The 15,126-nt window shown below is 36.4% G+C and overlaps 1 long non-coding RNA gene across 1 annotated transcript; it reads right to left on the bottom strand.

Moving 5' to 3' along the window:
• Positions 1-6,057: 6,057 nt before the first annotated feature.
• LOC114311645 (uncharacterized) lies at positions 6,058-14,530 on the bottom strand. Its single transcript, XR_014327928.1, has 5 exons — positions 14,474-14,530; positions 13,570-14,368; positions 13,257-13,325; positions 12,308-12,350; positions 6,058-6,360 (listed from the first exon to the last, which is right to left on the bottom strand). It is a non-coding gene; the product is annotated as an uncharacterized LOC114311645 (long non-coding RNA).
• Between the last annotated feature and the right edge of the window lie 596 nt (positions 14,531-15,126).

The following is a 15,126-nucleotide window of genomic DNA, read 5'->3' on the forward strand; positions in this document are numbered from 1 at the left end:
AGATGTTTAGGACTTAAAAGTATTTAAATCTATTTAGGCCAAGTTTGGGAAGATAAGAAAAAGTCAAAAAGTCAAAAAGTTACTCAAAAGTTAAAAAGTTAACACTATTCACCAAAAGTCAACAATTACGGCTGTACAACTCTCAATCTTAATTTTCCCGTATAAACTAATTTTTTAAATTTTTTAATACACATTTTTTCATAAAAAGTCAAAAAGTTAACACAAACATCCATATTTTTTTCCTCAATTTTTTACTTCAAAAAGACAAAAAGTACACTTATTTAGGACACCCCAAACAACCCCTTAATAAGACTCACCTGTAATTAACCTTATTCTAATATAAATAGTACGAAATAATGCTCCAAAATCACCAAAGACTTGGGCCGAAGGGTGAAGTCCATAGGCCGCTCCATAAGCTTGCCTCATTGGTGCTTTTCAAAGCCTAGGCCCGTAGTTTTATCAGAAAGTCACATTAGGTCAAAATGATCGGTTTTACTTTTTCTCAATTATTCTTTTAAAAATGATTTTGTGTTAAATCTTATAAAAAAGCCCAAAGTGCATGGGTCAGGGTCAGGGTCAGACCCAAGGATGGACCTGTGCAACCCTAAAATATATGGGTTGGGCTTTAGGCTTAAGGGTAGGATTTGTGGCCCGGCCTAATGGGCTTTTTGAAGCCCGATCATAGACCAACATCTTTTCTAATAATAAAAAGGAATTTTTATTGATAAATCCCATTTAGAAGTGTTTTAACCCAAGAAGTCTATGAAAGAATTTTTTAACCCATTTAGTCCCATGTATGTATAGTTTTATTCCATAGTCTTTTTTCTTTATTTACACTATTTTCTTGGACACTTATGCCCTTATATTTAATTTTGATACTCTTATAAATATTTTTTGAACGGTTAACAATTTTATGATGTGAACATTCATATTTTTAAAATTCACATTGGTAGGAATGTAAAATTGGCCCGTGGGCGGCCCGAAACCAGCCCGCGAGTTGGGGGGAGCCCAGCCCGTTAACAATGTGAATATTCACATTGATATGTTAACATTCACATTAATAGGAGTGTAAAATTGGCCCACATCTCGTGGCGGCGCGAAACCCGGCGGCAGCCCATGGGCGGGCGGGGGCGGGCCCGGTCCGGCTCGTTGACAATGTGAATATTCACATTGACATGTTAACATTCACATTGATAAATGTATAAAATTGGCTCGCGGCCCATGAGCGGCCAAAAGACCCCCCGTGGGCCGGGGCAGGCCCGGCCCAGCCCGTTGACAATGTGAATATTCACATTGACATGTTAACATTCACATTGATAGGAGTGTAAAATTAGCCTGTGCCCCGTGGTTGCCCAAAACCTACCCACGGCTCGTGGGCGGCCCAGGGCGGGCTCGGCCCAACCTGTTAATAATGTGAATTTTCACATTGACATGTTAACATTCACATTGATAAGAGTATAAAATTGACCAGCGGGCCTGACCCGGCCTGTTGACAATGTGAATATTCACATTGATATGTTAACATTCACATTGATAAGAGTATAAAATTGGCCCGCGGCCCATGAGCTGCAAAAAGCCCCCCCGGCGGCCCGGGGTAGGCCCGGCCTTGCTTGTTGACAATGTGAATATTCACATTGACATGTTAACATTCAAATTGATAGGAGTGTAAAATTAGCTCGCGCCCCGTGGCTGCCCGAAACTTGCCCACGGCCCGTGGGCAGCCCGGGCGGGCCCGGCCCAACCTGTTAACAATGTGAATATTCACATTGACATGTTAACATTCACATTAATAAGAGTATAAAATTGGCCAGCGGCCTAGGGCGGGCCCAACCCAGCTCGTTGACAATGTGAATATTCACATTGACATGTTAACATTCACATTGATAAGAGTGTAAAATTGGCCCGCAGCCCGTGGGCGGCCTGAAGCCCGACCGCTGCCCGACCCGTGACATTGTGAATATTCACATTGACATGTTAATATTAACATTGATAGGAGTGTAAAATTTGCCAGCTGCCCGAAGCTTGCCCACGGCTCGGGGTAGGCTCGGCCCGGCCCGTTGACATTGTGAATATTCATATTGACATGTTAACATGCAGATTGATAAGAATCTAGAATTGGCCCGTGGCTCGTGGGCTGCCCGAAGCCTGCCCACGGCCCGGGGCAAGCTCGTTTGGGTCTGGGCCTGAGCTGGTGGGTCGAGCCTCGGGTTGGGCCGATAGGCCTAGGCCTAGCCTCAGGCTTCGGTTGGGCTTGGGTGGGCCTGGCCATTTTTTTTAAATTCTTTTTAATTTTTTCTACCAAAATTTTATTATTTTCCACAAAAAAAGACACTAGGCCTTAGTGCGGACCGGGTCTCGGACCGAGCCTTGAATGGACATTAACCGGGCCGATGGGCTGGGCTGGGCTTCAAAGTGATGGCCCAGGCCCTAGTCTAGGGTCTCGGACTAGGCACGAGCCCGGGCCCAAACAAGCCTTTCCCGAGCCGTGGGCGGGCTTCGAGCAGTCTACGTTCTTTTTGACTATTCCATTAAGTCCTATTTGAGATAAGAAGACCAAAATACCATTTTCATCTACTTATATTCTATTTAGTCCACATTATTTTCTTATGTTTCAATAAATCCTGTGGGAGACATAATTACCAAAATACCCATAATATGAATGTTCACATCGTCAATGTGAATGCTTATATCATCAATGCGTAGAGGCCCGGGCCGGCCCATATCGAGCCTCGTGGGTGTCCGAAAAAATCCGGGCCGACCCAGCCTGGCCCACGGGCCAAAAAATTAGGCCTAGGCCTTAGTCCTAGCACAAGGGTATTCGGGCTTTGGACGGGCTGATGGATCGAGCCTCGGGTCGGACCGGTGGGCTTGGGCCTAGCCTCGAGCTTAGGTTGGGCTTGGGCGGGTCTGGCCATTTTTTTTAAAGTTTTTTTAATTTTTTCTACCAAAATTTTATTATTTTTCACAAAAAAAGACATTGCGCCTCAGGCAGGTTGGGCCTCAGACCGAGCCTTGAATGGGCCTTAAGCGGCCTGATGGGCCTGGCCAGGCTTCAAAATGATGGCCTAGGCCCTAGCCTAGGGTCTCGGACATGCTTGGGCTCGAACCCAAACGAGCCTGCCTCGGGCCGTGGGCGGGCTTCGGGCAGCCCATGGGCTGCGGGCCAATTCTACATTCCTATCAATGTGCATGTTAACATGTCAATGTGAATATTCACATTGTCAACAGGTCGGACTGGGCCTACCCCGGGCTGCGGCCAAGCTTCAGGCAGCGGGCAAATTTTACACTCCTATCAATGTTAATGTTAACATGTCAATATGAATATTCACATTGTTACGGGTCGGGCCAAGCCCGCCTCGGGCTGCGGTCGGGCTTCGGGCCGCCCACGAGTTGCGGGCCAATTTTACACTCTTATCAATGTGAATGTTAACATGTCAATGTGAATATTCACATTGTCAACGGGCCGGGTCGGGCCCGCCCTAGGCCGCTGGCCAATTTTATACTCTTATCAATGTGAATGTTAACATGTCAATGTGAATATTCACATTGTCAACAGGTCGGGCCGGGCCTACCCCAAGCCGCCCACGGGCCGTGGGCGGGTTTCGGGCAGCCACGAGACGCGGGCTAATTTTACACTCCTATCAATGTGAATGTTAACATGTCAATGTGAATATTCACATTGTCAACGGGCCGGGCTGAGCCCGCCTCGGGTCGCGGCCGAGCTTTTGGCCGCCCATGGGCCACGGGCCAATTTTGTACTCTTATTAATGTGAATGTTAACATGTCAATGTGAATATTCGCATTGTCAACGAGCCGGACCGGGCCCGCCCTCAGCCGCCCATGGGCTGCGGGCGGGTTTCGCGCTGCCATGGAATGCTGGCCAATTTTATACTCCTATTAATGTGAATGTTAACATGTCAATGTGAATATTCACATTGTCAACGGGCCAAGCCCGCTCCGGCCCGACTCGAATTTTTCCGAGCACCCACGACGATCGACATGGGCCGGGCCCCTACACATTGACGATATGAACATTCACATTGACGGTGTGAACATTCGCATTAGGGGTATTTTGGTAATTATGTTACCCATAAGACTTATTGAAACATAAGAAAATAATGTGAACTAAATGGAACATAAGTAGATGAAAAGAGTATTTTGGTCTTTTTATCTCAAATAGGACCTAATGGAATAGTAAAAAAGAATATGAGTTGGATGGAATAAGCTCTTAGAAAGTGGATTTATCAAAAAAGCTCCCTAATAAAAATTGCTCCGCTTTTCATTTTAAAAACTTTTTAAAAAACAAAAATTGTATCCTTAAGTGTTAATTAATGTGCTAAATTTTTCTGTTAATTTCTCATCTATAGTGCAAGTGCAAATGATTATTTGGGTAGACAAGTGTTAATTAAGTGTTAATTTCTCATATATAGTTTATTTGGGTAGACAAGTGCAAATGATTTACGAAATTGTATGTGTCAACTAAGTTGGGGTTATATATCTTGTAGAAGTAATTTAGTGTTTTCTTTAATAAAATTCATGTTTATTTTTTTAATTATAAAATGTGAAAATCTAATTGTAGTCTTGTATTTTAAAATATTATATTAATTTTTTTTAAAAAAAAAATCAATTAATTTTGAATTTAATGAAAAAGTTCAAATTACACCCAAATGGTTCAAGCCCAATCTAAGTGCATAAGTCCGTATATATACGGATTACTCTCTTATCATTTGAAAATAACTACATAACCCTCATGTGATTTATGAATTAAAACACACGCTAACTTCTGTTAACAGAATATATAAATTAACCTTTATACCCTTATCTTCTTCGTCTTTTCTCTTTTGAATTAAACCTGCAAATATATATATATATATATATATATGTGTATGCACACTTATTTTCTTTCTTCTTCCTCCCATGGCTGCAAAACCCCACCCACAGCTCATACACACCCCAGCAACCACCACCTGCAACCTTCATACCCCACCCCACCCAAGTGACCACTGCTTCGCAGCCTCCCCGAATCAACTTATTATGGTCAACTGCTTCGACTGCCATGGTAGCCATTGCCGGGCTCATCCAAATCAAAATCCAATTTTTAAGTGAAATCATACCAAAATCAAAATTTTAATTGAAATGAAGTAGGCCTGCATAATTGAGTTGCAGATCAATAGTATCCTTATCTTCTTTCGTTTGACCTGCATAATTCTTTGTAAATGGTTGCAAAGTCTTATTTACTTTTTTCTTCTAACCTATAGGAAGATGATTGAAACCTTGAGGATTGATAAAGTCAGTTGGTGAAAAATCAGTAAATGCCATCACGTCAAGTCAATTGCGACGGGCCTAACTACGATTGGTTAGAAATTGATAAGCACCATAATTGAGTTGGTTGTCCAATTATGTGCAAAGAATTCTTCTATTTTATCAATTATATATATCAATATCATATACAATAGATCAAAAATTTATTTACAAACCTGAATTCAAAATGCTTTGCAGCTGTATATATATAACCTGTAGACTGTACATATATATATGTATATATAATTTGTAAATGCACATATATATATATATATATTATCCAATCATTCAACATTGATTACAAATTCATATATATGTACTGTTATTTTCTCGCTCAATGCGCAGTTGCTCCATCCAAAGAAGGGGAAGAGAAAGTTGGTGTGGTATAGTGAGTTGGGGTCAAGGAATAGAAACAGAAATAGTAGAGAGAGAAGGAGAAAAAAGAATGGCATGCTTTTACAAATTTAAAGATGTGTAAGGAGTATTTTGATTTTAAAATAAAACTTACTCTTTTCATAGGCGTGTGAACGTCATAGTCAGTTAAATTGGATGGAAAAGTAGACGGTGCACTTTAATTCACAAATCACATGGCGGTTATGTGGTCATTTCTAAACGTTAGAAGAGTGAACCGCACATAACCCAAATCACAGGGTGGTAAAGTGAAATTTGCCTTTGAATTTTATTACTAAAATTGTACCATTCACTATTTTTATGTCTTTTTTGAGAGACAACATGACAAATATTCTAATAGGACATTTATAGGCCGGTAATGTCGATCATACTTGTTTACTTATAAGTCCTATTCTTTTTTTTCGCCCATTACCTTCTTTATTTCTATTATCAACATTGCCACGACTCATTCCCTTTCCCAATTAGTGACCTCCAGCTACCGTCTTCAGTTGCCAGCGACCACTTCCAACAGTTGTCTCCGACAGCCAATGACCACTTCCGTTCTCCAGCGATATTTTTTCCAACAATGTTTTTAAATAATTTTTCAACCATTTATTCAAGAAAAATGTCCATCTCCACCATGTCACTGCTCCCACCACTTCCCCAAATCTGATAGTGACAAAAGAAAGTAGAATAAGAGAATGAAAATCTAGCAGTGATAAATTTATCACTAAAGTTTATCACCAATGTTATATGTGATAAATTTATCACTGATACTATTTATCAGTATTTATGAGACCTCTTAATTACTTATTCTCCCTTATTCTCACATTCACACCCATTTAGTTATTCATTCATACAAAAATACCCACACACTTGCACACTAGCACACGCGCACACACACACAAAAAAGAAAAGAAAAGAAAAGAAAAGATTGATAAAATTTATCATTATAACTTTATTCACGGATAAATGTATTCAGATTTACATATAACAATGTTTAACTAGATCTTTACTAACAGATTGATAGAGATCCATTACCATGTAGAGATAGAAAGAGACCTAATCTTACTAGTAAGAGCTCTAGTGACCATTTAATGGCTGCATCTTGACAACAAACATGGTGATGGTACCAAATCGACATCTAAGATAGTAAATCAATTGTAAATAGCTAGATCAAAACTATGGCAGTGAAGATTGGCGACAATGAAAGTAGCTGGTGAATGGTTGCAGTGGGTCGGCGACAATGAAATGTAGATTAGAGATGGTTAAGTGTAGATTGAAAATGGTGTAGTGTATATCATTGACGGTGGAGGTAGTTGGTGAATGGTGGCGATAAATCAGTGACAATAGTGTGTAGATTGACAACGATGAACGGTGGTAGTGCTTGGTGAACGGTGGTGGTAGCCGACAATGGTAAAGGTGGTGATGGCCGACGATGGTGGAAGTGGAGGTGGCTAGTGATAGTGTAAGACTCTTGGAGAGAGAGAGAGAGAGAGAGAGAGAGGAGTATGGGGTTGTCTTTTGATTTCACAAAATAAGTAATGAGAGTAAAATAAATATTTTAAGATTACCAATCAAAAAAACAAATGTATTTTAAGATTTTTAATTAGGTACATTTAAAAGATGTTTAGGACCTAAAAGTATTTAAATCTATTTAATAAGGCTCACCTGTAATTAACCTTATTCCAATATAAATAGTATGAAATAATGCTCCAAAATCACCAAAGACTTGGGCCGAAGGGTGAAGTCCATAGGCCGCTCCATAAGCTTGGCTCATTGGGGCTTTTCACAGCCTAGCCCCGTAGTTCTATCAGAAAAGTCACGTTGGGTCGATATACACTAAATGATATCGGTTTTACTTTTTCTCAATTATTCTTTTAAAAATGATTTTGTGTTAAATCTTACAAAAAAAAGCCCAAAGCGCATGGGTCAGGGTCAGACCCAAGGATGGACCTGTGCAACCCTAAAATATATGGGTTGGGCTTAGGCTTAAGGGTAGGATTTGTGGCCCGGCCTAATGGGCTTTTTGAAGCCTGACCATAGACCAACTTCTTTTCTAATAATAAAAATTGCTCTGTTTTTCATTTTAAAAACTTTTTAAAACATAAAAATTGTATCCTTAAGTGTTAATTAATGTGCTAAATTTTTCTGTTAATTTCTCATCTATAGTGCAAGTGCAAATGATTATTTGGGTAGACAAGTGTTAATTTCTCATATATAGTTTATTTGCGTAGACAAGTGCAAATGATTTACAAAATTGTATGTGTCAAGTACGTTGGGGTTATATATATTGTAGAAGTAATTTAGTATTTCCTTTAATAAAATTCATGTTTATTTTTTTAATTATAAAATGTGAAAATCTAATTGTAGTGATGTATTTTAAAATATTATATTAATTTTTTTTATAAAAAAAAAATCAATTAATTTTAAATTTAATGAAAAAGTTCAAATTAGGCCCAAATGGTTCAAGCCCAATCTAAGCTCATAAGTCCCTATTAGAAAGCTCATGGGTAGAATATGGGATTTAGAGGCTTCTCTCCAGTCCCTTACATGGATTGGAGTGTACTGTTGGATCCGTGAGATCCACCATGAGTCCCGTTTTGATAATCTGAACCATTCAATATGTAAAATTCGTCGAATACTTCATGCTTGCAAAAAATTAGATTAATTAGATATCGGTAGCATCTTGATTGGAACACATTTTTGTTAACAATTTAGTTTTAAAATCATTACCATTGACAAATGTGTTCCGATCAGGGGGTTACCGATATCCGATCAACGTGATTTTTTGCAAGCATGAAATACTCGATGAGCTCTACACATTGAACGTTCGGATTATAAAAAAGAGACCCATGGTGAATTCCACGGGTCTAACAATATGCTCCAGTCAACACAATAGACTGGAAAGAAGCCTCTCCCTCTAGAAATGGAATATAGGATGGACCAACCTAAACCCAACTCCTTGTCTAGTCAATCAAATAGGCCTAGGTCTGGGCCGAGCCAAGCCATTATGAAGGTTGAGGGTGCATATGCATTAAGACAAAATAGATTTAAAAAAAAAAAAAATAGAACATTAAATCAAAATGCATACAATTTTAATAACACTAGCTGTGAGGCATCGTGCTTCGCACGATAATCCATGCCCATGCCCATGGATCAAAGCTAGCTTTAACATAAGTGTAGCTCATATTTAGGAATGGCAACAGGGCAGGGCGGGCCGGGGATCACCTTCCCCATCCCCGATCCTCGATGGTGGAAATTCCCCCGTCCCCAGTCCCAATCCCCGACGGGGAACCCACTACCGCCCCCTTACGGGGATTGAGTTTCCCCGACCCCGAAAATCCCCAGCCAAAAAAAAAAAAAAAAAAAAAAAACAGCTCCAAAAAACGAATTCATCAATAACAACAATATCAACAGATCTGAACTCAAAAAACATCTAACAAATCAAACATTTAAGCCCTAATAGATCAAAAAGCATTTTCATCATTTTTATCACCAACAGATCTTCATCAACATCTTCATCTTCATCTTCATCTCCACCATTTTCCAAATTTGAAGAACAAAAACAAAAAACAAGAGAGAGAGAGAGAGAGAGAGAGAGAGGGGGAAGATGAATCGGGGGTGAGAACGAGAGAAGAAGCCGGCGGTGAGAGAGCTGCCGGTGAGAACGAGAGAAAGAGCCGGCAGTGACGGTGAGGGAGCTGTGCTGTTGCGGTTGTGTCTTAGAGAGAGAGAGAGAGAGAGAGAGAGGGCCAGATGATGCGTTTGTGTTATATTTGTTGTGCCAACTCAACCAAACCCTACACACATACCACACACAAACACATATATATTTATACATATATAAATAGAATCGGGGGGCTGAACAGGGCGGGGCCGGGGCTGGGGTTGGAAAATGTATCCCCGTCCTCGGCCCGAACATCATCGGGGATTTATTTTTAAATACCATCCCCGGCCCGTCGAGAGTATTTTCGGGGAAAAACCGCTCAATTCGGGGTTGGGGGGTCGGGTCCCCGTCGGACCGGGTTCAAATTGCCCTCCTTACTCATATTGGAGACAATGTTGCATCCTTAACCAATAAGTGGCAACAAAATTAAAAAATTAGGCATTAAAGGGAGCAGAAGAAACTTCTAAGTAGTGCACGAGATATTAGTTCCCAACTTAGAAGTCCAGGCATATTATGTTTAGTAATAACATAATATAAAACAAAAGAGGCATCTAACTTTGAGTCCATTTTATTAAATTATTTGAAAGAAAAAAATATTAGAGTTAGAAGTTACAAGCTACTAATAAAAACAAAGAGCAACACAATGGTTATAGATTAAGATAATGTCACAAATCATTCATGAATACCACTAAACTGGTCACCACTCACAAGGTAAAACCCACACCACATAAAATAGTTTGAAGCTAAAACATATGTACTAAATTAACATCTGGTACACGTAATCAATGGAAGGTTATCAATTTAAGAATAATCAAAAGTCATGTAAACAAAAATATTGAAGCAGTGTCAACAAAAATTGTATTCACATGCTTTGTTTTGTAAAATACCAAGCAGTCAAAATAAGAGAGATGCAAAAGAGAGGAAGTCGTTGCAAGTATATTTGCATGTCCATATTTACTTTTGGAATGCTGAAAACAAAGAAAAGTCGATGTCTAATGTTAATAACTATAGCACTATAATATATTTCCATATTTTTCAATCAGCAACAAAGCAGTAATGCTATAGTACCATTAGTGCTTGGAACTTTTAGAAACATTATTGTTATTATGGATGCATAAGGTTTGGTATTGAAGAATAAATTAAAGAAAAGATGATGAAGAGGTAAACAAAAATGATTTGTTTTTTTAAAAGTATTAAAATAAATGAGGCTATTCAATATAGTTGTTCAATTTATCTAACAGAGCACACAAGGCACAACAAGCTTGCCAACAAAATTTATTAAAATTTTGGAAGTGCGCTTATACATTGGTTAGACTAGATAAAGAAAATGAAGTACTAATCTATCTACATTCTTACCAAGTTTGTTAGGAAAAAATTGACCTTCGTTGGGATATTTATTTATTTAAATCAATTTTAAGCCTCAATATTGAGAAAAAGCAACTTTGATAAACACGGGCAAAAACTAAAAACTTTAGGAATATGAAATTTTAAATAGCATATCATATTTGTTTATTCTATATGCTAGACGAAGATAAACACATTAGGCGAAATTAAAAATACATATGTATAGGCAAATTAACCTCTGTATCAAGATATGAAGACGAATAAGCGGAAGAAGTGAAAGAATTAGTGAGCAATGTGCTGAAGGAAATTGATCCATTATGATAATGGATTCTCACCATTATTGAGCGAGAGCGAAATCCAAGAAACAAAAACAATCAATTCAAGTCAAAAGAGAAGCAACTCGAATGAACATTTTGATGGAATGACCATTTCATTCACTTCACTTCAGTGAACCAAACACTACCTAAGAGTTGCAAAAAAAAGCTTAGCCCAACAATAAAATGTATCTATGCTACTGGTAAAAGGAACACATAAAGTTGTATCCCATTCTTGACACACACACAACAAACAAACAAACAAACAAAAAGCCTTGTCAATGCAAACATCATGATGTTTGATAAGAAATATGTTGGAAGGAACACAACAAAGAAGATGCAAAACAAATCAACCTACATAATGTTTATAACTAATTGGAAAAATTCAATCCATGAAATATCGAGTACAACTTGGGTTTTTAAGTTTTTGTTTTGTATTCATCAATGAATTCTAACCTGTATATCAGATAGAAAAGCAAAAACCAGAGTATTTTGGATTAAGTGATTTTTCACATTTCATCTACCTTTTTTCTTTCCCTTTTCAATTCCCTGCCTAAGTTTATGAACTAAGCACAATGTAAATAGCTACAAAATAGGCAAAAGCCTAGGCATTAATGGGCAAACTTAAAGAGAAAAGCTTCATCAGATGTTGATTAAAGGGGCATAGAGATGAAGAAACACTACAAAAACAATTCACAATAACAGTCAAATCCACCCGCCCCCATTGTAAGGGCATATTTGAATTATTTGGTTTTTTATTTTTCTAAATAATTTACTTCATACCATATGGGTCACCTAGTAACACATAAGCAGAAACCTTCCTGCTCTAAGTAATAGAAGGAATATGGTACATTTGAAATCTTTACACTTACAAACCAGACTGTTATGAACCCAACTCAAGAGTAATCAAACAAAAATCAATTACAAATAACACAAACTCAAAATCAGCAAATTTGAAAAACCTATAAAACCATAACTATACCCAAAAAAAAAAAAAAAAAAAAAAATAGAGATAGCATATATATGGAGATCAGAACAAATAAAGATGAGTATTATTAACAAATTGCTTATTGCAACTTTGGTCAAAGGCAAAATTAATTAGATCTGTCTACCACACTAAAAAATAATCAAATAAACCTACCAAGGACAAGGAAACGAAGATAAATAAAGCAGTTTTTTCTTTTTTATTTAAAAAAAGAATAAATATATATACCCCTCCAAAAAACAAATGAAGACAAGCACCGTGTAAGAAGAAGAATAAGAAAGGAAAAGACAAGACGTTTCTTACCTCAATAGAACAAAACCCGTCTTTATAAAGCCACAAGAATCACCTAATCACACCAATAGAAGAGAAAACATAGCATAATTTTGAAGAGATTAAAATCAACCCACAAATGACCAAAATCAACTTCACACAACATTTAGACAAACAAACTAAAAATTTTGAAAAAAAAAAAAAAAAAAAAAACAACAAAGCTAATACCAAGAATAAAACAACAAAAAACAACACACACACACAAAAAACAACACAAAACCAGCCCATATGTATCCAAAAAATGGCCAATTATCACTACAAAGTCCGAATTTTGGAGTCGGCTATTAAATAACATTAAGATTAACACTGAGCAAAAATAAAAAAAGATGGTACTGATTGATGTTCTATGAGATTACTGTGGTTGTCAAACACTTTGTTCACGAAGACTGAAGGACTGGAATGATGATTTTGGTTTTATCGGACAGAATTGTTGCCATTTTTAATGTCGTAAACAAAAAATTGCCTCACATTGAAACAAAAGAAAAATAGTAAGCACCTTCAAACAGAATGGATTATACATATGGACTTATAAATTCTGAGAGTTACGAATTTCAGCTTCCTGGGACATTTCTCCATGGATCACATAGAACTTTATAAGAAAACTATAACAAAAACTAAATCAAGTAAAAAAGACAAAAAAAAAAAAAAAACAAAACAAAAACCAAAACCAAAACAAAACAAAACAAAATAAGGTACAAAATAGAATAGATACATAGGCAACAGAAAAAAAAACCCAAAAATGTAATAATATTATATATATTGGCAAACCTTAAAAAAAAAATGTGCAAGAAATAAAATTAAGCATGCAAGCAAAAAAAAAAAACAAAAAAAGAATAAGAAGAAAAAAATAAGGGATAAACAAGGAGCGCGCGCACACAAAAAAATAAAAAATAAATAAAAAAAATAGAGAAGAAGAAGATACCTTAACTCTGCGAAGATTGAAAATCACTTTCCCTCGCTGTTGGTCCAATATTATGACGGAATTGCAAAGCTGTAAAAACCATAAAAAGAAAATCTTTACTTGAACTTAACCAAAAAAAAAAAATACTTACTTTCAGAACAACAAATCACCAAGAAGACGGACAAACCAGATGAAGAAGAAATAAAAAAATAAAAAAATAACAAGAAAATTGTTGTAAAGAAGGCGAAAATTCATTTGATGCCTATTTCAAAAGAAGAGAGGTTGAGTTGATGACAAGAACTGTAGTGCTATCACTGACAAGGACATATTTGACCTCAAATAAGCTTCAATTGAGGATCAAGGGCTTCAATTGAAGACGAAAAGCCTCGAAGCAGAGCTTACTAAAACATGTCCTAGAAAAACAGACAAGAAAGAATTCGTATTAATATAGAGAGCAAAAGTTAGGAAAAAAAATCTCAGCAATTATGAAAAAGAATGGTACCATTGCATGTTGAAGAAATTATGAAATCCCAATAATTCCATAAATTTTACCACTGATTTCAAAGTTTTTTTCAAATTAACACTAAATTGCTAATTTCCTTGTGTTTAATTAGGGGATTTGAGAAGAGATTTGAAAAAAGAAATAAAAAAGTAGGTAAAATATAAATAAAATATATTTATATCTTACATAATTTCATAAATATTTTTCCTTTCTCTTTCCAAATCTCTCCCTAAATCCTCTGACGGAGCAATAATTTCTTAGATAAGTCATAAACTGAGTGAAACTGAAGCGAAACCCACAAACCTCTATTCGGTGAAAAAAAAAATAGAAAACCTCAAAATAAAGCAGCCATTCTCATAACAAGAAGTCAAATTATGACAGACCATTTTTGAAATGGTGCAATGATAGAAACCATTTCGAAACCCATTTCAAAAAAGAAAGATCATTTCAAAAACCCATTTCAATCATAGAACAGATTTAAAAATCAAACCATCTCAAAGCTGAATTCAAAACTATTCCACTCATCAGATTAGAGATGAACCAGATTTCAGAAAAATAGAAGGAGAAATGGAAGTTTTGTTATCTGTGATGATGGTGGCCCGAAGCGAGAGCTGTTCGACATCGTCGATTGCTGTTAATAGAGAGAGGCTATGAGAGTTTGAGATAGGAACAGAGAATTCATTCTGAGATACTAATAGATTGAGAAAATTTGGAGACGTAGATCTCTCTCACTCACCAAAACTGTCGCAAAAGGCAACGTGGCTGCTTCTCACAAATTACTGTAGAAGAGTCGCGAACTGATAATAGAGGTATTGGTGTAATTTTGTATTTCAATAAATAAAATACGGCAAATTACAATAACACCCATGAGGTTTATCTTTATTACAGTTTCTCCTTATTTTTGGGAAATTACACTGACCCTCCTTATCAGTGTAATTATTTGACTGTGTTAACTTTTAAGTTAAAATGACATATTTACCCTTAACCTTTACATATACTTTAAAGGGTAAATTATATTGACACACCCCCTGAGGTTTCAATTTAATACAGATTCCCCCTGACATTTTAAAAAAAAAAAAACTAATTTAATAAAAATAATTATGAAGAAATATACTTAATTTGTAAAAAATTATTTCTAACCACTCGAAAGATAAAAATTATATAAAAATGATAATTATTTTTTATTTTTTATTTCTTAAACAAATTAATTTATAATTTTTTTTTAAAAAAAAAATTAAAAATCAAATCATACATAGCCTAAGAATCTTTTGATAAGTCATTTCTTACGTTGGTAACTTATTAATTATTTGTTAATTTTACAACAATTCAAAAAATGAGTTTATGTTGGTTTTTAAACAGAAATTTTAAAATTTGACTAACAAATTTTTT

The sequence above is a fragment of the Camellia sinensis genome, chromosome 1 (genome assembly GCF_055761805.1).
Source record: "Camellia sinensis isolate YWXY chromosome 1, ASM5576180v1, whole genome shotgun sequence".
NCBI classification, from domain to species: Eukaryota; Viridiplantae; Streptophyta; class Magnoliopsida; order Ericales; family Theaceae; genus Camellia; species Camellia sinensis.